Consider the following 27,232-nt stretch of genomic DNA (forward strand, 5'->3'; position numbering starts at 1 on the left):
TGAGAAGAAAAGCTGGGAGGACAGCAGACAAGACTGTCTGAAGATGGGAGCTGATCTGGTCGTCATTAACAGTACAGAAGAACAGGTGTGTGTGTGTGAGAGAGAGAGAGAGAGAGAGAGAGAGAGAGAGAGAGAGAGAGAGAGAGAGAGAGAGAGAGAGAGGGAGAGGGGAGCGGGGAGGGGAGCGGGGAGGGGGGTGCATCCATACCTCTGCTTTAGATATCCCCTCTGGTCTTTAATGTTTATGTCCGGTAGTCCATAATGTTTTATTCCTGCTTCTGGTCAGACTGAATTAAATACATGCATTTACTTTTGTGAATTATAGACTGTCTGATATTATTGAAATGTATGTTTGATCTATATCAAAATTAACACTTTAATTACTAATATATGCTAATCACATTACCGCGTTTCTATTTTGGGAAATATTAAAACTTTGACAAAACATGGGTTATTTGTTTGTTTATTTGTTTGTTTTGATTAAAAAAGTAAAAATAGCTGCAAGCTCATAACATGTCATTGTGATCAGCTCTGTTCATTAGTTGTAAGATTAGGTCATTTATAGAGGGCTAAAGTGAAGGAAATGTGTCAATCATCCACATAAACACACATGATTCCATGAAACACTAAAGCTATGAATAAATTAATGATGATTCAATCATTTACAAAAATCCTCAGGCATTCATCAGTGGATTGAACCAGGCTGGTGATGCATCATGGGTTGGTCTGAAGAAGACGGGTAACAATTGGATCTGGGTGAATGGAATACCAGCGACAGCACAGTGAGACATTTTACATGTTTAATTATTGTAAAAATCAATACTTGTTGTTTATTAACTGTGTGTGAGTGAGTGACAGTGGTGTAAAGTAACTAAGTACATTTACTCAAGTACTGTACACTACTTAAGTACAATTTTTGGTGGAATATTTCTAATTTTCAGTACTTTTACTTCTACTACATCTCAGTAAATCATCTCAGCAAATATTGTACTTTTACTCCACTACAATTATTTTCAAACTTTAGTTACTTTGCAGATATAAATCATTACATTATAAAACATACATTAACCACGTTGGCCCTATTTTATACATGCAGTTGGCTATTTGAAAATAGCAGATCTACAAGCTCAGAGTGTGCTTGTACATCTGCTATTTTCCAACTTTTTTGTACTTTTACTTTTGGTACTTTAAGTACATTTTGATACCAACACTTTTGTACTTTTACTCAAGTAAATTGTTTATTCTAGACTTTTACCTGTAAGGGTGCGCTCCCACCGCACTTTTATTTGACCTCTGGGGCAGAATCTGCCAATGCTTTGCCAATGCAAATGCGTGGATTCTTGGAAAAAATCCGCAAGACCAGGAATCCACGCATTTGCATTGAAGAAGCATTGGCAGATTCTGCCCCAGAGGTCAAATAAAAGTGCGGTGGGAGCACAAAAACTGAGTATTTCTACAACGCAGTATTGATACTTTTACTTAAGTAAGAAAAGTGAGTACTTTTTCCACCACTGGTGAGTGAGTGACTGAGTGAATGTGATTCATACATCATGGTGTTTATTCTGCAGGTACTGGATGAGTGATGAGCCTGATGACAGTGGCAACTGTGGAGCATACCATCACTGGCAAAGCTCAGGAGCATGTATTGATAGGTACTGTACATACACAGCCAAGTGGATCTGTGAGAAGTGATGTTTCTCTTAAAGGAGCACTTCACCCATTTCCCACCTTATTTTCATAATTGGTCCTCACTAATGCTCATGATAAAACGGCTTCATTTCTGTTCTACTCACTCTGTGTCTCAGAGGAGGGGCTGTGGACACTTCAGAAACCCGCCTACCAGTGACATCATCAGTAGGCAGGTTTGGTCATTTCAAACAAGATTTAAAAAATAAATGCATTTAAAGGGGCAGACCACTCATTTTCAACATTGAACTATGTCTTTAATACACCTTAGAGCTGTTGTGTGGAAATATGAAAAAAGTCCCCCCCCCCTCTATGTTGCCTGGAACTGGATAATTGATTGAGGTCATGTGATCAGTGACATACGCAGGGTGTACTTTAAGCTGAGGGGGCGGAGCCAAAGGTGTATTAAAGACATAGTTCAATGTTACGCTGTAGTTTCTATTAGCTTGGAATCCCCATCGATGATGTCACTGGTAGCCAGGCTTGTGAACTGAACAGAAGTGTGACAGAGTGAGTAGACAGGAACGGTGTCATTGTGATTGATGAGCATTAGTGAGGACCAATTATAAGATATTGTCTGATCCCATAGCCCGAAGGGAAAGGGCCGGGCCTTTCTTTGGCTGAGACTGTGATTGGTTGAGCCAAAACAAACATGCACGGCCCCGTTTCTGAGCTAAGCTTAGCAAAAAACTAAAGTTATCAATAAAGCCATTTCATGAGGTCTTTGACACAATGTTTCAATAAATGTAATTACAGTATGGTTTGTACCATGTGCTCAAAAACTACATGGGGTTACAGTTATTGGCATCACTGCTCCCCCTGCTGGTAGAGGCTTAAACCTGTCCTAATGCCGTCCATCCCTGAGGACACACCAGTAAAAATACTCACTGTTCATGTTACTCCCACAGTGTGCAAATGTAACCAAATGGACCCGTAAGGGTCCATTTGGTTACATTTGTACACTGTGGGAGTAACAAATGGATACATTAAAGGTAGGGTAAGTGATATTTTTGTTTTGTTAAAAAGGTTAAAGTACTATATTGTGATAGTAATCATTGCTACAGAGCGTTTGTTGGGTCACAGGGGTCTCTCCAGCTCTTTAGTAAACACAATATATGTACATTTTCAGGTAGGTGACAACATCTTTCCACTCAAACAGAGAGCGTCTCCTTTCAAACCCCAATGGTTCTAATCAGCCCCCCGCCCACAGGAGTGGCCCAATTCTCTCACAACTTGCTACAAAAATCCCTCATGAAAAACTATATAATCTCCTACCTTTCATTTTCAACCTTCACATGTGTCTCCTTCTCTAATAATCAAAAAGTGCTATATATTTCATCTCGCAATTTACTTCCGGATGGTTCGTTTTGCACTTTTTTGGCCACATCGGTCACGGGAAAGAAATAAGCGCTGCCGTGGTCTATGGAAACGAGCCCAAAAGTGCACCCAAATAAGACCAAAATCGCTTATACAAACAGTCAGACCTGGCAACGCAGCCTACGCCAATCATAAGTGAGAGATCTACAAGCTATGGGGCAGAGACGCCACCGTATCTTAGCAACAACTACAGCGCTCACTCTCATTGGTCGTGTCACGCTAAGAGCAGTCTCCAGACAATGGCATCGCAGACAGCTTGCTGTTACTGCTGTAGCCATCACAGCCAGTCCCAGCGACGACGGACAGGGCGCTGTGATAGCTGCCATGTCGCTAACGCTAACGTGGTTGTCATGCCTGCAGCGGCTGTGCAATCACTTTGTCAACAATGCACGTTCGTGTGGTGAATGTCAATATTGCTGCTCAGTTAGTCCATTGTAGATGGTGTATGTTTGTGTGTGTCTTCTGGAGAACTATGTAGCTCCACAGCAACTACAGTAACTAACGTAATGGCAGGACCGCCCCGTGCAACGCATGGTAGGCTGCATTATGGTCATGTAGTAATTTCAGATAATTTCGCTCCGATTACAGCAGTGCTTATCAACCCTTTCACGCCGCCCCCCCCCCCCTCTGTTTGACTCCGTTCCACAAGTACATATTGTGAAAATAGCCGATCTACAAGCTCAAAACGCCTCACGTTGAGAGGCTTTGTAAGCTTGTAGATCGGCTATTTTCTACATGATTGCCTCTTTCTTACATTCTTTGACAATGTGGCCCATGTTTTCATAGTATAGTTTGTTGACTACTTTTGTTGCAGAAATGCTCATTTCCTTTACTTTCCTTTTTTTATTGTCTCCGCCAGGCCGAAAGGCATGGCGCAAGACTATGTTTCACCCCCTGTCCGTCCGTCTGTGATAGCTAATCTCTCACATCGTTGACTTGATCCCAGCAAAATAACAGCCCGATGAGTCAGTGAGAGCTGGATAAACGAGGTAAAATGTGTCAAAAGGAGTCTGTACGGCTGTCGATAAATGAACACATGACGTCGGTGGGAGAGGAGATATTGTGTCTTTTGGACAAACAGCAGCGTCGTGCTGATGTTTGTTGTGTGAAGCCGCTTCATGTCAGAGTGTTTGTGTTGGAGTGCCTCAGTGCGGCTGCAGAGTTCATGTGCAACCTCTTCCAGAGAGAGACAGAGACACTAGAAACTCTGCTGGGGAAAAAAAACACTGCTGGGCATTGACTTTCATATGGACATTGATCTACACACTGCAGGTATATCTGCTACACACACAACATCAAACTACACACTGCAGGTATCATGCAGCGTTTGCATTACAGCCAGCATGCCAGCGTAGTTCCCATATGGTTTCAAGGTGGGCTAAACCATATGGACCCCATGTCAGCAATGTCAGCGGCATCCACTTCAGTCCCAACTGCGATGCCCATGCAGGCTATAAGTAGCTTCTACCTGGCCCTTAGGTGGGCCCCAACTACCCATGTTTATGTGGGACCAAGGCGGGTCCTACCTGGGTTTGTCCATGCAGGCTTTAACTGGGTTCTACCTGGGCCCTAGGTGTACCCTAACCAACCACAGTGCAGTGCCCATCGCTCCAATTGTTGTGACGTCAGGGCTCTCAATACTGCACATTGGTGGAGGAGGAGGGGCCGCAGGGCGACCGCACACATCGCTGAACCAATGGTAGCCCACGGATGTTTCCTCTGGGGATTTACAATCTGCCCCTCTATGCCACATATCATCCGCACTACAGGGTCTTCACTGACCGAGCCACGGCCCCACTGACCCTCATGACGCTGCGCCACTTATATGAGTTGCCAAGTGGCCGCGGGCGCTACGTGGGCGTGGCCGCGGGCTAGACGCGAGCCCCCGCGTAGCGGGGGCGAGCTTCTAGTTTAAGCCAATTAGGAGAGAGCTCTGAAAATGCATTTTCTGTTTAATAAAGAGCTGGAGAGACATGGAGACTCCTTTTACTGAACAAACACTCTATAGCAACGAGTACTGTAAGAATATAGAGCTATTTAACACTGTTACTGAACAAACACTCTATAGCAATGAGTACTATCACAATATAGAGCTATTTAACACTTATTTTAACCAAAGTAAATCACTTGCCCTACCTTTAACACAGAGTATTTTTTTTATGCTTTCTTAAAAGTTTGTTATACCATTTAAAAACTGTTAATATTCCATTATGTAAATATGTTTCAAATTTCCAAATATAATATTATATTTCAATGTTATCTAGAGTCTGGAACTACACCTCCTGAAAGCTGAGAAAGGAAGCCGTCATCTGTTCTTCATTTCTGTTCACGAAAATATATCTGAAATTTTCAAATATATTTTCATGAACAGAAATGAAGAACAGATGACGGCTTCCTTTCTCTGCTTTCAGGAGGTGTAGTTCCAGACTCTATATAACATTCAGGAGGTGTAGTTCCAGACTCTATATAACATTCAGGAGGTGTAGTTCCAGACTCTATATAACATTCAGGAGGTGAAGTTCTAGACTCTATATAACATTCAGGAGGTGTAGTTCCAGACTCTATATAACATTCAGGAGGTGTAGTTCCAGACTCTATATAACATTCAGGAGGTGTAGTTCCAGACTCTATATAACATTCAGGAGGTGTAGTTCCAGACTCTATATAACATTCAGGAGGTGTAGTTCCAGACTCTATATAACATTCAGGAGGCATAGTTCCAGACTCAAGACTATGGTAGTAGAAGTAGTAGTACTTACTTGTGTGCATTTTTATTCATTCATCTATCTTTTTTTTTTACGTTTTTTGTTGACGTTTTTTAACAAACGTCAACAGACATTATTTGCATGCTTGCACTGGCTAATAATAATAATAATAATAATAATGAAAAAATCAAATAAAAAGTTAAGCTTCAACTTTATTGTCATGTGTGTTAATACTTGTGTTGTGTCTCTCTGTCCCTTAACATAACAATGTAACACTAGAGAGGGTCTCTCTGGTACCTGGAGAATTAGCAACATTTAATTCAATACCTTAACTTTTTTACTGCCATGGACGCGTTTGAAAATAACGTTTTTCCCACAGAACCAGGAGATAACACCATCCAAAGATTTGCTGCTCCATTCACTTCCTGGTTAAAGTATTTGGGAAATATTCTGTATCTCGGCTCCTGTGTTTAACTATTTATTTTTGGCAAAACATTCTATTTTCAACTTGTCGCAACTATGGAACGGATTACCACAATCTGATTTTTCCCCCCTCTATTCCATGATTTTTCAAAGGTAGGTAAAAACACCAGTTTTCACTGGCACTGGGGTGACACTATTACAGTTTTACTCTGGCAGTTAAAGAGTTAAGGGCCGTTCAGCAGCACTATAACTAACTATATGTATTTGTTCATATCAAGCTCCGTAGACGGAGTGGGGGGGGGGGGGGGGGGGGGGGGGGGACCACTGGATCATTTGATGACCAAGAGGACCGGTAGGCTAGCGGTTCCGGTAGGAGACACAAAGGAGACTCTTTGTGTCTCCTACCGGAACCGCTGCCGGTCATCAAATGATTGTCTTAGGAATGAGACAAAAACTAAAACAATATCCATGAATTCAAGTCTCCATGAGGTGAACTATCCCTTTAACCCATTAAGACCTGAAGCCCATTCTACATGTCTCCTAAATCCCAACAGTATAATGAAAAACCTATGTTTTATATATCAGTGATGCTCAATCTTTTTCATGTCAAGGACCCCCAAAATTATATCTATTGGATTAACGCATGCCTCCCCACGGACCCCCATCTCAAAATATTTTGTTCCAGGGACCCCCCAGAAGCAAAGATTTTAGTTAAAATGTTTGCTTTAGAAATATATATATTCAAAGATTTGCACACATTTTCACGATTTAAAAAAAATAGCAGATCTACAAGCTCGTGCCGCGCTACGAGCTTGTAGATCTGCTATTTTTGAATAGCCCAAAGTGTAAAATAATGCTTTTTAGCTCAAATCTAAAAATGACAAAAATGCGTTCACAAAAAGCAACACAATTGTATACAATATGTAGTGGGGGGAGGGGGGGGGGGGCTCAGCTAAAGGGTCTTAGCCTGAACAAACTGCTCTACAGGGCTGTCACCATTACTAATGTAAGTTAACGATTAATTGTCACTCAAATAATCACGATTAATGATTTAATTGTGTTTTTTAGCCAGTGAACGTTGGAACATATGAAGTATTTTAAGGCTTTGTAATCAAACATTAAACAGAACAGATAACAAATAACTGAAGCTTACAACACGTCAGAAAGTGATGCGTTGTAATTGTAGATCTGCTATTCCTGCTCTTTTTTTATACTTGAAAATGTGTGAAACGATTGTGACGATGATGCAACAATAATTGCGATTAGTTTGCTTAGTTTGGTGAAGATGGGAGATGCCTCTGAGCAAATGTCTCATGTTTACCAGGCAGTCTTTTTTTTGCCTTTAGGCGGATACAGTATCTCAATCAGTGAAGACATGAAAGAACAGTATGCCTTTCTTTGGTCTTTACTGGTCCAATAGACCCCTTAACAGACGACGTCACACTGATAAGAACCAGTATGCTCTTAATTAAACCCATTCTATCAGGTCTCGCTAGGACGCGCCTCACTAGCCAACACACAAGAGGGGGTTGGGGTGTGCTGAAACCAGCGCACCCCGAAACAACAGGTTGAGAATTGATTGCGTGAAACAATCACCTGTGCGTCCAGTCTCAATGTTAGTAAACAAATAATTGGTCCAATACAGCAGTACAGGTCATGTACACCAATACACCTTTAGGCTCTGACCACACCCACATGCAACCCACAGCTGCTGGAGACCGAGGTCCTGAAGTGAGGGGAAACATGGTTGAACAGGCTGATGGTTTTAAAGGGTTTATTAACTCAAAAGGTAGGACTAAAAACAGGAACTGAAACCAAGACATACGACACATAACAGCAGATAATGAACAAGCAAGGACAGGCTGCAAACACAGGGCTTAAATAGACAGGGAAATAATAAGACACAGGTGAACTCAACAGACAATCAACACAGGGATAGGCTGAGGGACTAAGAGGACACAGGAGGAGGACAAGACTAATCAACAGGGAGATGAGACAAGACAGGTAACAGTAACTAAGCAGAACAGGACACAAGACTACAAAATAAGGTACAGAACAGCATGGCAAAAACAACTTGAGCAACAGAACACAATAGGAATGATAGAACATAAATCCTAATAAGTCCACAACCTTATAAGGGCAGGAAGGTCTTAATTATAAAGTCAAAGTCCACGGCCCAAGGAGCAGACCGTGACAACTGGTATGAAAAACAAGAAATATGTACATTAGACAGTTTTAGGAGGTGGGGGGGAGAGGTTGAGACTTTGGACAATGGAACAAACGGGTGTTGCCAAAGTCTACACGCCCTCAGACCTGACGTGAGATCTGAGCGGGCTGTACGCTGAAGTCAGAGCATAGATTGATAAATGCAGAAAATTGCGGTGATCTCGCCGTACGCCTATTATTGTCTCCACCAGGCCGAAAGGCATGGCGAGAGAGTATGTTTTGCACCCTGTCCGTCCGTCCGTCCGCGCGCGCGCGCGCGTGTGTGTGTGTGTGTGTGTGTGAACAGCTAATCTCCGACACCGTTGGCTTGATCGCAGTGAAACTGTGCACACACACTCCCTGGATGAGCCAATTCAGAACCTTTGCCCCAAATTATTCACATGGGCTTGTTATAGCGCTACCAGGAGGAGGCCGCTTTTTCTAAAAAAATGTTTTACAGTACTCCTACAGATTTTGTCCAAACATCACGCAAATATGCAAGTACACAGTATCCTGATTGGCTAAAAATGGCTTCCAAAGTTTGCAGGAGCGCTCCGTTTTGAACAAAATGCCTGAAATCATGATCACAGCATGCAATTTATATTATTATAACAGGCCGACTCGTGTTTGTACCTATAACTGCACCGATCTGTATAAAACTTTGTATGTGCACTCCCTAGAGGCCAAGGAAAAACCTTTGCCCTGCATCTTTCAAATGTGTCTTTTATAGCGCCACCAAGAGGCCGACTTATGTAAAACATTTTTTTTAATATTACTCCTTCCAATTTCATCCAAATTTCACGCAAATCGGTACACATGATCTCTATAGTCATGTGATCAAGACGGATCTGTTTGATTTGTCATATTCCATCCTGATTGGCTATTAAGATCTAAAGTTTGCAGTAGTGGCTTGTTTTGAACAAAATGCCGCAAATCATGAACCCAGCGTCTGATTGCGGTAAAACTTTCCAAGCTCATTCACACTATGTTGAGGAACAAATGCCACCCTTTTCACATTGGCCTGTTGTAGTGCCACCAGGAGGCCACAATAACCTACCTGACCTGGCGGAGACCTGTGCTCTGAGGAACACTTTTTTCACTTCATACTGTTTTTATTACACACAACACACACACACACACACACACACACACACACACACACACACACACACACACACACACACACACACACACACACACACACACACACACACACAAATGTTTTTTTACAACATTAAACATGATATTGTGAAGCTTTATTATAGGACTCATTGTTAGATCAGTAGAGGAGTCTGTGTGTGTGTGTGTGTGTGTGTGTGTGTGTGTGTGTGTGTGTGTGTGTGTGTGTGTGTGTGTGTGTGTGTGTGTGTGTGTGTGTGTGTGTGTGTGTGTGTGTGTGTGTGTGTGTGTGTGTTTCTAGTTACTGTTTTAAGTAAATGTACTTAGTTACTTTCCACCATTGCGAAACACATGTGTCAAATGTCTTCAGTGTGCTGCAGTTGTATCTGGTTTGACCGTTTAATCAGTGATGTAAAGAAACTGGTGTACATTTACTCAAGTACTGTACTTAAGTACAATTTTGAAGTACTTTTACTGTACTGGTATTTCCAACTGTCTATACTTTTACTTCTACTCTACTACATCTCAGAGGCAACTATTGTACTCCATTCCACTACAATTCTTTGAAAGCTTTAGTTCAGATATAAATGATTACATTATAAAACATACATTAACCACTTTATTTATACCTAGGTTATTTGAAAATGTCAGATCTACAAGCAAACAACGCGTCGGGGGGGGGGGGGTATTATGTCTTTCCACAGTCCGGAATTGACCGAATGGTAAATATTTTGGCTAATATTTGACCGTGTTCCATTTCATCACTAACAGCATGACAGCAACAAACAGAGTGTGTGTGTGTGTGTGTGTGTGTGTGTGTGTGTGTGTGTGTGTGTGTGTGTGTGTGTGTGTGTGTGTGTGTGTGTGTGTGTGTGTGTGTGTGTGTGTGTGTGTGTGTGTGTGTGTGTGTGTGTGTGTGTGTGTGTCTACAGACATGATTGTCCCCCTGAACCAACCAATCAGTGTAGCTGTAAACATATGGCCTTACACCAGCTTCCAATCAGAACAAGACAACCTAGCAGGAACAATGTATAAATGGAGCTGATTGACACAGTTAGAGTCATTAGTCCACAAGGTGGTCCAGCTTTGCTTGTCGTACTGTTGTGTGTGTGTGTGAGAGGCGGTGGGGGCTCAGGAGACCCCCTCACTGAGCGATGTTTGGAGGGAGGTCAGACTAGCAACAGCATGGCAAAAACAACTTGAGCAACACAACACAATAGGAATGATACAACATAAATCCTAATAAGTCCACAACCTTATAAGGACAGGAAGGTCTAAATTATAAAGTCAGAGTCCACGGCCCGAGGAGCGGACAACTGGTATGAAAAACAAGAAATATGTACATTAGACAGTTTTAGGAAAGTTGAGACTTTGGACGAAAATGTAATATTACTCCTTCCCATTTCATCCAAATTTCATGCAAATCGGTACACATGATCTCTATAGTCATGTGATCAAGACCGATCTGTTTGATTTGTCATATTCCATCCTGATTGGCTAAGATTAACATCTAAAGTTTGCAGTAGTGGCTTGTTTTGAACAAAATGCCGCAAATCATGAACGCAGCGTTTGATTGCGGTAAAACTTTCCACGCAAATTCACACTATGTTGAGGAACAAATGCCACCCTTTTCACATTGGCCTGTTGTAGCGCCACCAGCAGGTCAAATTTAGCAAAACACATTTTTAGAACAAAAAGCCACAAATCATGAATGCAGTGTCCGATTGCCGTGCACAGCCTAGGATTAAATGCCACCCTTTTCACATTGGCCTATTATAGTGCCACCAGGAGGCCACAATAACCTACCTGACCTGGCGGAGACCTGTGCTCTGAAGAACACTTTTTTCATTTCGTACTGTTTTCATTACACACGCACGCACACGCACACACACACACATGCACACACATGAATATTTTTTTTATGTTATAACATTAAACATGAAACATGATATTGTGAAGCTTTATTATAGGACTCAATGTTAGATCAGTAGAGGAGTGTGTGTGTGTGTGTGTGTGTGTGTGTGTGTGTGTGTGTGTGTGTGTGTGTGTGTGTGTGTGTGTGTGTCTGTGTGTGTGACTGTGTGTGTGTGTGTGTGTGTGTGTGTGTGTGTGTGTGTGTGTGTGTGTGTGTGTGTGTGTGTGTGTGTGTGTGTGTGTGTGTGTGTGTGTGTGTGTTTCTAGTTACTGTTTTAAGTAAATGTACTTAGTTACTTTCCACCATTGCGAAACACATGTGTCAAATGTCTTCAGTGTGCTGCAGTTGTATCTGGTTTGACCGTTTAATCAGTGATGTAAAGAAACTGGTGTAAAGTACATTTACTCAAGTACTGTACTTAAGTACAATTTTGAAGTACTTTTACTGTACTGGTATTTCAAACTGTCTATACATTTACTTCTACTCTACTACATCTCAGAGGCAACTATTGTACTCCATTCCACTACAATTCTTTGAAAACTTTAGTTCAGATATAAATGATTACATTATAAAACATACATTAACCACTTTATTTATACCTAGGCTATTTTTTTGGGGCGGGGGGGTATTATGTCTTTCCACAGTCCGGAATTGACTGAATGGTAAATATTTTGGCTAATATTTGACCGTGTTCCATTTCATCACTAACAGCATGACAGCAACAAACAGAGAGTGTGTGTGTGTGTGTGTGTGTGTGTGTGTGTGTGTGTGTGTGTGTGTGTGTGTGTGTGTGTGTGTGTGTGTGTGTGTGTGTGTGTGTGTGTGTGTGTGTGTGTGTGTGTGTGTGTGTGTCTACAGACATGATTGTCCCCCTGAACCAACCAATCAGTGTAGCTGTAAACATATGGCCTTACACCAGCTTCCAATCAGAACAAGACAACCTAGCAGGAACAATGTATAAATGGAGCTGGTTGACACAGTTAGAGTCATTAGTCCACAATGACGGGTGGTCCAGCTTTGCTTGTCGTACTGTTGTGTGTGTGTGAGGCGGTGGGGGCTCAGGAGACCCCCTCACTGAGCGACCTGAGAGGAGACAACGAAGGTTGGTTTAAAACTCTTCATGTTTCTCTGTGATATTTATTCATTCATTCATTCATTCATTCATTCATTCATTCATTTATTCATTCATTCATTCATTTATTCATTCATTCATTTATTCATTTTCTCTCCTCAGTAATGGCTGCCAAGTTGAGTGCCAGCCAGAAGCAGGTTGAAGTCCTCCAAACCAGACTGGGTACCGGTGAAGACCTGTGGTCAGTCACAGCACCTCACACTAAGTTCAAACCTATCTTAGTTAGACTCACACTGAGTTCAAACCTATCTTAGTTAGACTCACACTGAGTTCAAACCTATCTTAGTTAGACTCACACTAAGTTCAAACCTATCTTAGTTAGACTCACACTAAGTTCAAACCTATCTTAGTTAGACTCACACTAAGTTCAATCCTATCTTAGTTAGACTCACACTGAGTTCAAACTTATCCTACTCGGCAGATTAATTTAGCCGGTAAACCTGGATATGTTTATCCATGACTGGGTTTCATGAAAGCAATGCCACATTAGTTACCATGTATATTACCAGTTGTATATTAATATTACATATTACTTTTTAGTTACTTAAAAGAAAAAAGCTAAAATTGAACAATTAAATAATCAAGATTTTGTATTATTATTATTAGCCCACAAATTATTTTTGGGACACAGAGATGGGCAAACATTTCAATTATAAGATTATAAATTACATTAATGAATCAATGTATTTACTTAAATTAATCAATTCATACAGAGACATTACTTCTATAATGTAGCCTATAATGACATGACAAGACTCAAGCCTCTTTCTACACCTTTTTTTTAACTAAAGTCCACAAAACAAGGACTGCATGAGCAGCATAGTATGCAAATGAAAGTGCTTGTAGATCTGCTATTTTCAAATGGCTGAAATGTAAGGTTATGGATGATTTTATTTTAATATAGTACAAGAATAACTATCTGTGAAATATAACCCATTTATTTCACAAAATAATGTGTTGGCAAATTACCAATATTTGTACAAAGTTATACTGGTCTCAATATGTCACTTTCAGCCCTGATCTTCACTGACTGAAGTAGGGGTCACATGAATCACATTAGATTCACAGATTAGAGATTTTGTGTAAGTTATTTTCATTCAAATTAAATGTGATAAAAAAAAACACCTTCACTTTGGTGGGTAACGCACAAAGTAACGTAGTAGCGTAGTGTCATTTTAATAATATATTAATGCTTCTCCTTGTAGTTATGCGTTATATTACTCGTTACCGCAATTCGGTAATATATTACGTAACGGCGTTACGGTACTAACGCACGTTACCCAACACTGGCGGTGAAGTTAGCCTGGTCCAGAGTCAGACCAGGTCCTGGTCCAGACCAGGCTAACTGCCAGGTTTAACTAATCCTATTGACTACTGTTCATTAAACAGTCAATCTGATCACAAACCAATGAGTTTTTCCAGACTCATTCAATTCTTATGCGAAAATCCAAGATCTACAAGCCCGAAAAAGAACCTTGGCTTTTGGCCCCCCGGTGACCCCCGTGGACCCCTGCCCGCCAAAAGGCAATTCGATTTGGTGACGATTTTATTCTACACAATGCGATGTGATTCAACATGATGCAAAGAACTTATAAAGCAAACCAAAAAATCCAACTAGAAAAGAATTCTCCTCACAGCACGGGTCTCCGCCAGGCCGGGTTGCCTACCCAGGGCCCACACACTTTGGAATGCAGTCATAGCCACTTGGAGTAGGATCAGAAAAAAATAGACTCATACATCTTGATCACATCACCCAGAGATAATGTTCATTGGATTCTGGATTCACCGTTAGGGAATGTTTTACAAATTGTCTTTTGACTCTTGTGCGAGTCAAAGACAACATCGGGTATGTAAACGAAAGAAATAGTCATTTCTTGGGTGAACTATTCCTTTAAGCCATAACTAAGGACTGAATTTACGTTTAGCTGCTGCAACCATACACTGATCCAGAGCCTCCAGACCAGACTCAGTACCTCTGAAGACCAGGTGGAGAACTCCACGAAAGAAATGAAAGGTAATTAGACCAGAATGGTGTTCAGTCAATGCATGTAAGAGATGACAGTGTTTAATGTCTTACAGCCTATATTAACATTGCTTAGAGGGTCAACCGACGATGGACGTCACAAATGTAACATGCAAGGCGCACCGTTGCTCCAAACTTGCCACAAACACTGTTCAGGAGTCTGCCATGACAATTGTCAAACAAACAAAAAACTAAATTTCACACATATGGGCCACTACATCAGCATTAAAGCAGTGTGAAAATCTAGTGACTTATAATTACTATGGTTGAGCTCAGACATGACATACGTCATGTACCCAGGACCCGAGCGTACCTGAGTGTTCATGCTGTAGGAAGCTCCTGTTGTCAGGAGGGCAAACCTTTTCCAAGCAACCTGGTAGGTACGGCCAGTCAGGTAGGAGGAGAACCACTTTATTTTTTATGCCAAGGTCAGCAAGGGTGTCCAGGAGCATGCTGGTGGTTCACTGTGTCAAACGTGTCAACAGTTGTGTCAACTACAAGCAGTTACAACTAGTTACAAGCAGTTACAACTAGTTACAAGCAGTTACGACTACTTACAAGCAGTTACAACAAGTTACAAGCATTTCCAAGAAGTCACAAACAGTTGCAACCAGTTACAGGCCAGAAACAATAACTTGAATGAAGTTACAGAGCAAATATAATAACCTGAATGAACAGAAAGAGCAGCTACTACAACCTTAGAGGTGCGTTCAGACCTGAATATTTTGTTAGAGGCGCGATTACATACAAAGTCAATGCAAAGACGCGACGTGGTGCGACCGGGCGCGATGTTACATCGAGCGACGCGAAAGGGGCGACGTGAACGGAGCGACCACTCGCCTCGGTATCTTAGCTTTGGATGGAACAATCCAACTGAAGCGACGATCGCTTCCCCCCCTCCCCATTTCAACAATTGCATCCTGACAGCCAATGAGCGTTGATATTGTTCTGTTGGATATTTGGTTTCATTCTTCCAGCTCCAACTGACCAAGAACCAGCAAAGGGGGAAAGACAATATAAGCTACAACCGAGCCGTCTTGGGTGTTTTCGTAACCCTGAGGTACAAATTGGAACGATCGGGTCCATTTGGTTACACTCCCAAAGTTAAATTAACACTGTAAATTAACACTGGAGGGGTCCCTGTGTACATTTTATTCTTGTTGTTGTAGCCTATGTGCTTGGAAACAAAACTAGTCCCTGTCAACACAATGCGTTCTATTCACTCCCGTGTCCCGAGCCGAAGGTGACATCTCGCCGAGCGGGTGGTCCTGCTCAATCGCCCCGGGCAGTAGGCTACAGCTGCCGGCTGGGAATGAGGTAAAACACCACCCCGACTCGGTCTGTGTTTTGACAGCTTGATTATTAATTTGATTTCATTTGATTTGATTTATTTTGAAAAGCAAAACCACATGGTTACAGCAGTTCGAGGATTACACAAGAAAGTCTTGAGACTTATTTCCATTGAGGTCCTCCCACATTTAAGTCAATAAGTTAAAATACACGGTGATATGTTAACATCGATAACCAACCCTCGTTTCTCTGTCACACCTATAAAATAATTAAATAAGTTAAAAATACATTACAATACAAAGCACAAAGCAAACAAGTGCTCCCTTATCTTTCCCTAGACTAATGACCCTCTAAAGGGGAACCTTTTCTATCAGGAATGCTTTTGTGTGCTGCTTAAAAGACCTCAGATTGGTTGTCAGTTTGACACTGGTTTCGAGATCGTTCCACTGTGTGGCTCCTGTGTAAGTAAATGAACCTTTCCCACTTCACCTTTAAAGACCAGATGGCTCACATCTGCAACACTGGCTCTAGTGAAACAAGACCAGGAGACCTGGTTCTGCCAGACCCAGGAGACTTCGCATGACGTGTCAGCCTGTGTCCCTTTTATGCCCATGTATGGAGAAAAGAGGGACAGACCGAGTTATGCCCATGTATGGACGAAAGGGGGACAGACAAAGCCTCATGTAGGCCGACCCCCTGGGTCTGGCAAAAATCACACCCAGTGTGAAGTGAGCGGTGTGGTCATCACAGTGGTCATCACAGTGATGGAAGCTCACTTAAGTGCATGGTCCTATTTATAGGTTATTCATTTCATCATGTGTCTCGCTAGCCAATCACAGTGCTGAATAGAGTCAGCCAATAGAGTCAGCCAATCCCAGTACAGCGAAAAAACAGGGGTCTGAAAAAACTGTCATATCATTCACATACACTAAAAACAGGGCTGGGCCTAGAATGCTTCCTTGAGGAACTCCACATTCTATGATGTTAGGGTCAGACAAAACTCCATTTACCTCTACCCTCGGTTCGCGGCCCGTCAGGTAGGATTGAAACCACCTGCATGCTGCCCTGTGTGCCCCCAGGGCCTCCAGCTTGCTCAGTAACATATTGTGGTTCACTGTGTCGAACGCTGGCCGTAGATCGAGCAGCACCATTCCACAGAGTTTCCCACTGTCTACCTCTTTCCTAATTTGTGTTCTGTTAAAAATCATAATAATGTGTCGGTTGAGTACGACTTTCTAAAACCTGATTGAAGTTTATACATTAGATTGTTTCTATTTAAGTACTCGTTTAGTTGCTCATTAATTACATTCTCAAAGATTTTTGACACAGAACCCAAAATTGACATCGGTCGATAATTACCGGGGTAATTATTTTCTCCTTTTTCATACAGGGGGAGTATTTTGGCCTTTTTTTGGGGGGAAATGATGATGAGATGGATGAATAACAATAAGCTACTTTTAGTCATGAAATAGAAGGTTTCTTTCGTTTCGGGTGTTTTTGTAATTGTAACCCAGAGAAGGTAACCTACACATAATAGAACCAAATGGACCCGGGACCATTTACATAGTTAAATTAACATGGTAAATTACCAATTGGTATTTAAGTCAACAAATGTTGTATTGAGGTGACATGATGGGAGCGGGGAGGACCAGGACCTGCTCTGTGCTCTGTCATGCCCAGGCAGGACAGTGGTCGGCCGGGTCAGGGTGGAGGAAAACACACGGTCGGTCGCTGTTTTGACAACAAGGGTGATTTTTCCCACAGCCGCGTCGCAAACAAGCGACTGGAGCGACTGTACATATTGTTTTTACCAACGCTTACCAGAGCGACCAAAGTGAAGCGATTGAAGCGACTAGAAAACATATATATCTTCAGGTCTGAACGCACCTTGAGGAGGACACATCAGAGCACAGTTGTACGTAAAACTCTTCAGTTTGTTGATTGTCCTTCTTACAGAATGGATGAAAGAAAAAGACAAGCTGGTCAAAGACCTGGACCAGCTACAGTCCAGATACAACAACCTGACTGGACATTGTGACGACTTAGAGTCCAGATGTACCAAACCAACTGAAACCAAAACAACTGAAAGCCCAGAAGAGCTGAAGAGGAGACTCTGTGGTCAGTGAGACATTACTGTTTTTATTCATTGTTCTTTCATCTTCTTCATCATTTATCATTAATCTGAGCAACAACAAAAAAATACAATACAAGTGAATGACACCGACAGCCACTAGAGGGAGTGAACATGATTCGGTACCAACCATGTTTAGTTCAAACAGGAGAAAACTCTCATTCTACTGCCACCAAAATGTGGAATAACCAGACACCATCTATTAAAGGATGTGAATCACTGCTTTCTATCAGAATTTGCCCTGAAACACCATCTATCAGGAGACCACAAGGGGAGGTTAATGTAAAACCATCTATCAGGAGACCACAAGGGGAGGTTAATGTAAAAACATCTATCAGGAGACCATAAGGGGAGGTTAATGTAAAAACATCTATCAGGAGACCATAAGGGGAGGTTAATGTAAAAACATCTATCAGGAAACCACTAGAGTTTTACAGATCAGTCTGCAGCCACCGCCAGCGTTTTTGAGCATTTTTACTAATCTTTCGAGACCCACAGAAGATTTAATTATCAGATGTCTGAGACGGTTTAGCCTGGAAGTGTTTTAAAAGTTTATTTTCTTCTTCTATAACCATAGAGGGAGAACATATAGAACGTGAAGAGATAGAAAAGACACTGGTGTTTTGGACTCAATGGACAGACTGTTTATATTGTTTTGCTGTCCTTTCGTGGAGTCTCTTTTCTTCCATTCCTCATTCATCTGCAGTTGAATATTGAATATAGCTCAATTGTTTTCACCAAAATCTGGGAAAATAAATCAGAGATACATTGTTTTTAAATAACCTGATAACATTAGATCGGACGGGCTGGAACTTGTTTAGATCACGTGATTTCCGGGTGTATTCTTCTTTGGGAGTCCTAGTACAATCAAAGGTTGCGGAAGAGCGCCCTCTATCGTAAACCACTGAAAACACCACGTCAATGGCGCTATGAGCCTTGGATTGGAATGATGAATATATGTGTCAATGGCAGTGAATGAGTTCAGAGGCCTCTCTCATTCCTAATTCTCAACTAATCTTTGTCATTCAAATGTTCGTATAATCAGCAGAAGTGAGAGTGTTAATTCCTCGTGTCGATTGTGTTTATATAAGATGTTAGTCTATTCAAAGACAATGATTTGTGCTGCACACAGCCATTCACTCCAAACCCACACACGTTCAGTTTTATGAATCGATTGAGCAGGAAATAAAGAACGGATTACAATAATATAACATTCGCTATAATCAGTAACATATGTGTGATACCTATGTCTATCAAATATGGTTTTATTGAAAGGCAATCAAAAGCTAGAGCTTATGACGCAAGCGTCGGGTAGCGTAGTGTACGATATTTCATAAGTGCCTCAGTGAGGCTGCAGAGTCAAACAGAGCAACACTTCTGAATGAAGTGATTGTCATTACAATTTGACTGCACAAAAGTGTGACTGTTAATTCATTGTGCATGTCAATAAGTTGTTTTTTTATCAGCAGTTGCCAGTTGAGCTTAATAATTCTGTGAATCAAATATAACTTTATTCCAAGGCAACGTGGGACTGCCTCTTCGCTCATCCATGGGCGGAGAGGGAGAGAGCGAGATAGCACTGGACATAACGGCTTATGCTCCTCTTAAAGGCAATGGCACTTGGCACGCTGATTGGTTTTATTAATGTAACGCCCAAACCACATCTATACATAATGTAACGGGTAGCGCAGGTGTTGTAGGGATAAGGCATGGTGTTGTAAGATAGCAACTTGGCCACGGCCATGCTAAATCCCCAAATAGAGGGAAGCGTGACTTGGGCACAACATAGGGCCCTTAATGTCTTACTGTACCACAGGCTGTTTAACATTTCTGACTAATAAAGTACTTAAAGGCAGGGTGATTTGCTTTGGTTAAAATAAGTGTTAAATAGCTCTATATTCTGATAGTACTCATTGCTATAGAGTGTTTGTTCAGTAACAGGAGTCTCCTTGTCTCTCCACTTCTTTATTAAACAGAAAATGCATTTTTGTTTCAGTTTCAGTTTCATTTCCAATTTTATCCAACCAGGACAGAGAACTCAATCAGGATATAGATTAAACAAGTGAAATTGGAAGTGATGACACTAAGAAATGAGCAGGCAAAATTAGAACTGGAACACTATACAAATTAAGCTTAAAAATGGGTACTTTCTCCTGATTGGCTGAGATTTTGACACCTACCGAAAAATGTATTTTCTGTTTATTAAATAGCTGGAGAGACAGGGAGACTCCTGTTACTGAAAAAAACATTCTATAGCAATGATTACTATCATAATATAGTATTTTAACCTTTTAACAAAATACTTTTAGTTTTGACCAAAAAATATCACTTACCCTACCTTTAATTGAACACTTCAGGGTTCAATTAAAACTGTAGAATTGAAGAAACTTTGAGAATTGATTATTTTTGCACAAACATGTCACACTTAAGAACTCAAAGGCCTAAGAGTGCTCTTCAGTGTGTGTAGATTCTGTTCTTACCTGAGAACAGATCACAGCTAAGAAAACATTGGAGTATACCAACATCTTCTTAAAAACTTCCTAAGTGTATGTCTTTAATGTCCATAGTGTGTGTGTGTGTGTGTGTGTGTGTGTGTGTGTGTGTGTGTGTGTGTGTGTGTGTGTGTGTGTGTGTGTGTGTGTGTGTGTGTGTGTGTGTGTGTGTGTGTGTGTGTGTGTGTGTGTGTGTGTGTCTTACTCCTGTTCTGTCACGTTGAGACACAAGGGGTCAGTGTTTAGCTCTATAAGCAGCAGAGTTCTGGTGAAAACAGAGAGGAGTGCCAGTGGCATTTATAGTTCATTAAATACTAGTTAAACATACAGTGCAGACCACATGAAGACACTATATTTATATAATAAATACATGTTTACCTTACACTACATTACCCACTGCTATTATTTAAACTACAGTACTCTGTTGTAGAATTGATAAATCAGTGCATTGGAAATCCATGAATAAAACCTATATTTGATGTTTAGTCATGGCGTGTCCCAGTGGATGGAAGAAGTTTGGATGCAGTTGTTATCACAGGTCTACTGAGAGGAAAAGCTGGGAGGACAGCAGACAAGACTGTCTGAAGATGGGAGCTGATCTGGTCGTCATTAACAGTAAAGAAGAACAGGTGTGTGTGTGTGTGTGTGTGTGTGTGTGTGTGTGTGTGTGTGTGTGTGTGTGTGTGTGTGTGTGTGTGTGTGTGTGTGTGTGTGTGTGTGCGTGTGCGTGTGTGTGTGTGTGCGTGTGCGTGCACGTGTGTACGTGTGTGTACACGTGTGTACGCGCGTGTACAATCACAATCATACAATACGTGTCAATCATCAACATAAACACACATGATTCCATGAAACATTAAAGCTATGAATAAATGAATGATGATTCAATCATGTACAAAAATATTCAGGAATTCATCAGAGGATTGAACCAGGATGATCCTTATGCATCATGGGTTGGTCTGAAGAAGACGGGTGACAAATGGATCTGGGTGAATGGAATACCAGCGACAGCACAGTGAGACATTTTACATGTTTAATTATTGTAACATTCAATACATGTTGTTTATTAACTGTGTGTGTGTGTGTGAGTGACAGTGGTGTAAAGTAACTAAGTACATTTACTCAAGTACTGTATACAATTTGTGGGTATTTTTTACTTTACTGGAATATTTCCAATTTTCAGTACTTTTACTTAAATCTCAATTGTAGTGGAGTACTTTTACTCCACTACAATTATTTGAAAACTTTAGTTACTTTGCAAATCATTACATTATAAAACACTAGAGTTTCGGGGGGCTACGCCCCCCTCAACCCCAGCCGCGCACGGGGCCCAGCGTGGCCGTGTGTATATTGGGGGACCCAAATCGCCGGAGTGAAACTGTGGAAAAGTTTTTTTGAAAAAGGAAAAAATTTGAAGAAATAATATTTGTTATGTTTCAGGGGGTCCACAGGGGGTCCGCGGACCCCCTGATGGTCCACTGACCCCCTGTGGAGTGTTGGGACGCGCAGGGACACCCCTGGAACATTGCGGACCATTTCGGTGTTTTTTTTTTTTTCATGAAGGTGGTTGCTTGTTTCTGGCGCAGGCTGTGCAAACCTGGCAACCCAGCGCATGCTGCCGCACGTTTAAGTGGCGTAGCGTCATGAGGGTCAGTGGGGCCGTGGCTCGGTCAGTGAAGACCCTGTAGTGCGGATGATATGTGGCATAGAGGGGCAGATTGTAAATCCACAGAGGAAACATCCGTGGGCTACCATTGGTTCAGCGATGTGTGCGGTCGCCCTGCGGCCCCTCCTCCTCCACCAATGTGCAGTATTGAGAGCCCTGACGTCACAACAATTGGAGCGATGGGCACTGCACTGTGGTTGGTTAGGGTACACCTAGGGCCCAGGTAGAAGCCAGTTAAAGCCTGCATGGGCAAACCCAGTTAGGACCCGCCTTGGTCCCACATAAACATGGCTAGTTGGGGCCCACCTAAGGGCCAGGTAGAAGCTACTTATAGCCTGCATGGGCATCGCAGTTGGGACTGAAGTGGATGGCGCTGACATTGCTGACATGGGGTCCATATGGTTTAGCCCACCTTGAAACCATATGGGAACTACGCTGGCATGCTGGCTGTAATGCAAACGCTGCATCATACCTGCAGTGTGTAGTTTGATGTTGTGTGTGTAGCAGATATACCTGCAGTGTGTAGATCAATGTCCATAGGAAAGTCAATGCCCAGCAGTGTTTTTTTTCCCCAGCAGAGTTTCTAGTGTCTCTGTGTCTCTCTGGAAGAGGTTGCACATGAACTCTGCAGCCGCACTGAGGCGCTCCAACACAAACACTCTGACATTAAGCTGCTTCACACAACAAACATCAGCACCACGCTGCTGTTTGTCCAAAAGACACAATATGTCCTCTCCCACCGACGTCATGTGTTCATTTATCGACAGCCGTACAGACTCCTTTTGACACATTTTACGTCGTTTATCCAGCTCTCGCTGACTCTCCACATCGGGCTGTTATTTTGCTGCGATCAAGTCAACGATGTGAGAGATTAGCTATCACAGACGGACGGACAGGGGGTGAAACATAGTCTTGCGCCATGCCTTTCGGCCTGGCGGAGACAATAAAAAACCGAAAGTAAGGGAAATGGCCATTTCTGCAACAGAAGTAGTCAATAAACTATGCTATGAAAACATGGGCCACATTGGCAAAGAATGTAAGAAAGAGGCAATCATGTAGAAAATAGCCGATCTCCAAGCGTACAAAGCCTCTGAACGTGAGGCGTTTCGAGCTTGTAGATCGGCTATTTTCACAATATTTACTTGTGGAACGGAGTCAAACAGAATGGGGGGGTCCCAGATCAAGTACGTGTATTTGGGGGGGGGGGGCGGCGTGAAAGGGTTGATAAACACTGCTCTAATCGGAGCGAAATTATCTGAAATTACTACATGAGCATAATGCAGCGTAACATGCGTTGCACGGGGCGGTCCTGCCATTACGTTAGTTACTGTAGTTGCTGTGGAGCTACATAGTTCTCCAGAAGACACACACAAACATACACCATGTACAATGGACGAACTGAGCAGCAATATAGACATTCACCACACGAACGTGCATTGTTGACAAAGTGATTGCACAGCCGCTGCAGGCATGACAACCAGGTTAGCGTTAGCGACATGGCAGCTATCACAGCGCCCTGTCCGTCGTGCTGCAACTGCCTGTGATGGCTACAGCAGTAACAGCAAGCTGTCTGCGATGCCATTGTCTGGAGACTGCTGTTAGCGTGACACGACCAATGAGAGTGAGCTCTGTAGTTGTTGCTAAGATACGGTGGCGTCTCTGCCCCATAGCTTGTAGATCTCTCACACATGATTGGCGTAGGCTGCGTTGCCAGGTCTGACTTTGTGTGTAAGCAATGGGCGGCTTATTTTTGCGCGCCTTTGGGCTCGTTTGCATTGTGCGCACGGCAGCGCTTGTTTAGCGTACGTCAGCGCGACGTGGCAACGGACGTGGCAACGTGAAAGGTGATTGGCTGGTGAAAAGAAACACCCGACGTTACACCAGAAATGGTGCCTGGAGAAAATGGTGACTAAAAAAAAAGTTTGGAAAAAAAGGAAAAAAACCCCGCAGCGGCTGGCTGCTGTTGTGGTGATGAGGTCGTGCGCACGGTAAACGGTACGAAGCTGGCTCCCCTTCCGTTTTGTCCGACATTTGGTGAGTAGAATTAATTATGTTGCGCGGTGGAAAAGGTGTAGTGAACAGTGAGATGTCCCCTACGCGAGGCGTAAATTCAGCGCGGCCGCCGTGGCGAGTCAGTAGGCGACATGTGGTCTGGCGGTGCGTTGTTTATTCGATAACAGAGCTGTGGGGTGTCACCAGCGAGGGTGCGGAAGTTGCTCGCCATTTATATAGTTAGATAAAATAACCACGTTGGCCCTATTTTAGACATGCAGGCTATTTGAAAATAGCAGATCTACAAGCTCACAGTGAGCTTGGAGATCTGCTATTGTCAAACATTTTAGTACTTTTACTTTTGGTACTTTAAGTACATTTTGATACCAATACTTTTGTACTTTTACTCAAGTACATTTTTTATTGCAGACTTTTACTTGTAACAGAGTATTTCTACAATGCAGTATTGATACTTTTACTTAAGTAAGAAAAGTGAGTACCTTTTCCACCACTGGTGAGTGACTGACTGAGTGAATGTGATTCATACATCATGGTGTTTATTCTGCAGGTACTGGGGCAGTGGACAGCCTGATAACGATGGCAACTGTGGAGGATTCTCTCACAGCTCAGGAGGATGTTATGATTTGTCCTGTACAAACACACGCAGGTGGATCTGTGAGAAGTGATGTGTCTCTTAAAGGAGCACTTCACCCATTTCCCACCTTATTTTCATAATTGGTCCTCACTAATGCTCATGATAAAACGGCTTAATTTCTGTTCTACTCACTCTGTGTCTCAGAGGAGGGGCTGTGGACACTTCAGAAACCCGCCTACCAGTGACATCATCAGTAGGCAGGTTTGGTCATTTCAAACAAGATTTAAAAAATAAATACAAAATGCATGCATTTAAAGGGAAAGACCACTCATTTTCAAGGCAACAGGACAATATATGTACATTTTCAGGTAGGTGACAACATTTAAGCCAATCAGGAGAGAGCTCTGAAAATGCATTTTCTGTTTAATAAAGAGCTGGAGAGACATGGAGACTCCTTTTACTGAACAAACACTCTGTAGCAACGAGTACTATAAGAATATAGAGCTATTTAACACTGTTACTGAACAAACACTCTATAGCAATGAGTACTATCACAATATAGAGCTATTTAACACTTATTTTAACCAAAGTAAATCACTTACCCGACCTTTAACACAGAGTATTTTTCTGTGTGCACTTATCACGTTCACATATTTCATCAAACTGGACTTAACATTTGCATCGCTTATTGTTGACACTTCATGTCTTTGTCCGTACCACAGTCTATGAGGGGCCGTTCAGGCCTTAAATAATGAAACACTTTCACACACGCTAACGAGACAGTCTTATACTTACTACTGAAATGCTTTTACATTCAATTTTGAGACACTTTCACACACGCTGATGAGACACTCTTACATATACTACTGAAATGCTATACGTTCAATATTGAAACACTTGCACACTCACTACTGAAACACTCTCACATACATACATACTTTGTAAATCGATGCACGTTCATATATTAAACTTTATACATACTCATCTGAACACTTACGCATACATATGAGAAACACATACACATACATATATACTTCTGTGTCATATACACATGCATACGAAATGCTTGCACGCATACAAGTTAAACATTTATACATTTATATCTGAAACACTCACACATACACATATGAAAAGGCTGCATGTATAATACTGAACACTTGTACATTTACAACTGAATTTCTTGTATATTATTACAAACTAAAATGAAAACTTTAGATGTATGTGCAAGCCTTTCACATGTATTCATACGAGTCATTTCAGTAGTATGTATAAATAAATTCAATAATATATATACACATAATTTCAGTGATATGTATAAGTGAGTTCAGTATAATGTATAAAAGAGTTTCACATGTATTCATACAAGTGATCTAAGTAGTATGTATAAATGATTTCAATAGTGTATATATACAACATTTTTAAAGCATGTACAGATAATTTCACATGTATTCATACAAGTAATATCAGTGATGTATATAAGTAATTTTGATAGTATATATACATCATTACAATAGCATGTATAGATCATTTAACTATTATGTATACAATCATTTCACATGTATGCATACAAGAAATCTCAGTAGCATATGGAAGTGGTTTCATTAACACCGGAAGGCACAGGCAGGTGCGCGCGCACACCAGGAAGAAATTTCCAGAGAGAAGGAGAAGATAAGAAGGAGAAGACATGCAGCATGCAGAGATGCTCATGCGAACGTCTTTTTACCCCCGGTCCCAGTAGCAGGGGGCGGAGGCGGGGGTGGGGAGACGTCCCCTTTTAACTCTATAGGAGACGTGCATTAAACTTTAAAGGAAACAGTGCAACTATAATAAATATCCAGTTGCCTAATTCACCACTACTTTTGCGTTTGAAACTTAGAATTTCTCTTAATATTAAACTTTCACAACAGCCTAAGTAGGCCACAAACGTAGAATTTCTCTAAATATTATAAACTTTTATATTATAAAATATTATAAAAAAGAGACATTGTATCATGAGTGAAACAGCTATTGATACAGTCAATATAAGTAAATCATTATATGATAGCCTTAGGAGTAACTTTTTATATTTTTGGGACATGTTGTTATTTTGCACAACACCTTTGTACAAGTGTTTAATCAATTTATTTGATAATAAAAATTCTATTACAATTTTTCCTTTAGAAATAAAATAAATAATAAATAAAAATAATCCCTCAAAAACCTGCTTTTTGAAGGTTCTCAAACGTTCAACTGAACCCTTTTTTTTTTTCTTTTTTATTCCATTTTCCTCACTAATGAACCCTGGCCTGATGCCATGACATGAATTCCCCTCCGTCCTAACCCTCGCCCCCCGCTACTGATACCGGGGATAAAAAAATACTCCGACCGAATTCTTTAGGTAACGCGTTTGCGTGTGACACCGTCCGCGCAGTTGAAACGTGACGCTTGTAGATCTGCTTTTTTAGGCTGCTAGGGTTCAAGTGGTTGATGTAAAAAAAAAAAAAA

The 27,232-nt window shown here is 41.6% G+C and overlaps 1 long non-coding RNA gene across 1 annotated transcript; it reads left to right on the forward strand.

Annotated features, from left to right (window-relative positions):
* On the forward strand, positions 1-25,030 carry LOC311064727. Its single transcript, XR_014602745.1, has 3 exons — positions 1-85; positions 21,404-21,510; positions 24,722-25,030. It is a non-coding gene; the product is annotated as an uncharacterized lncRNA (long non-coding RNA).
* The last annotated feature ends 2,202 nt before the right edge of the window (positions 25,031-27,232 follow it).

Source organism: Gymnoscopelus microlampas (assembly GCF_963454915.1).
Source record: "Gymnoscopelus microlampas genome assembly, chromosome: 17".
Lineage (NCBI taxonomy): Eukaryota > Metazoa > Chordata > Actinopteri > Myctophiformes > Myctophidae > Gymnoscopelus > Gymnoscopelus microlampas.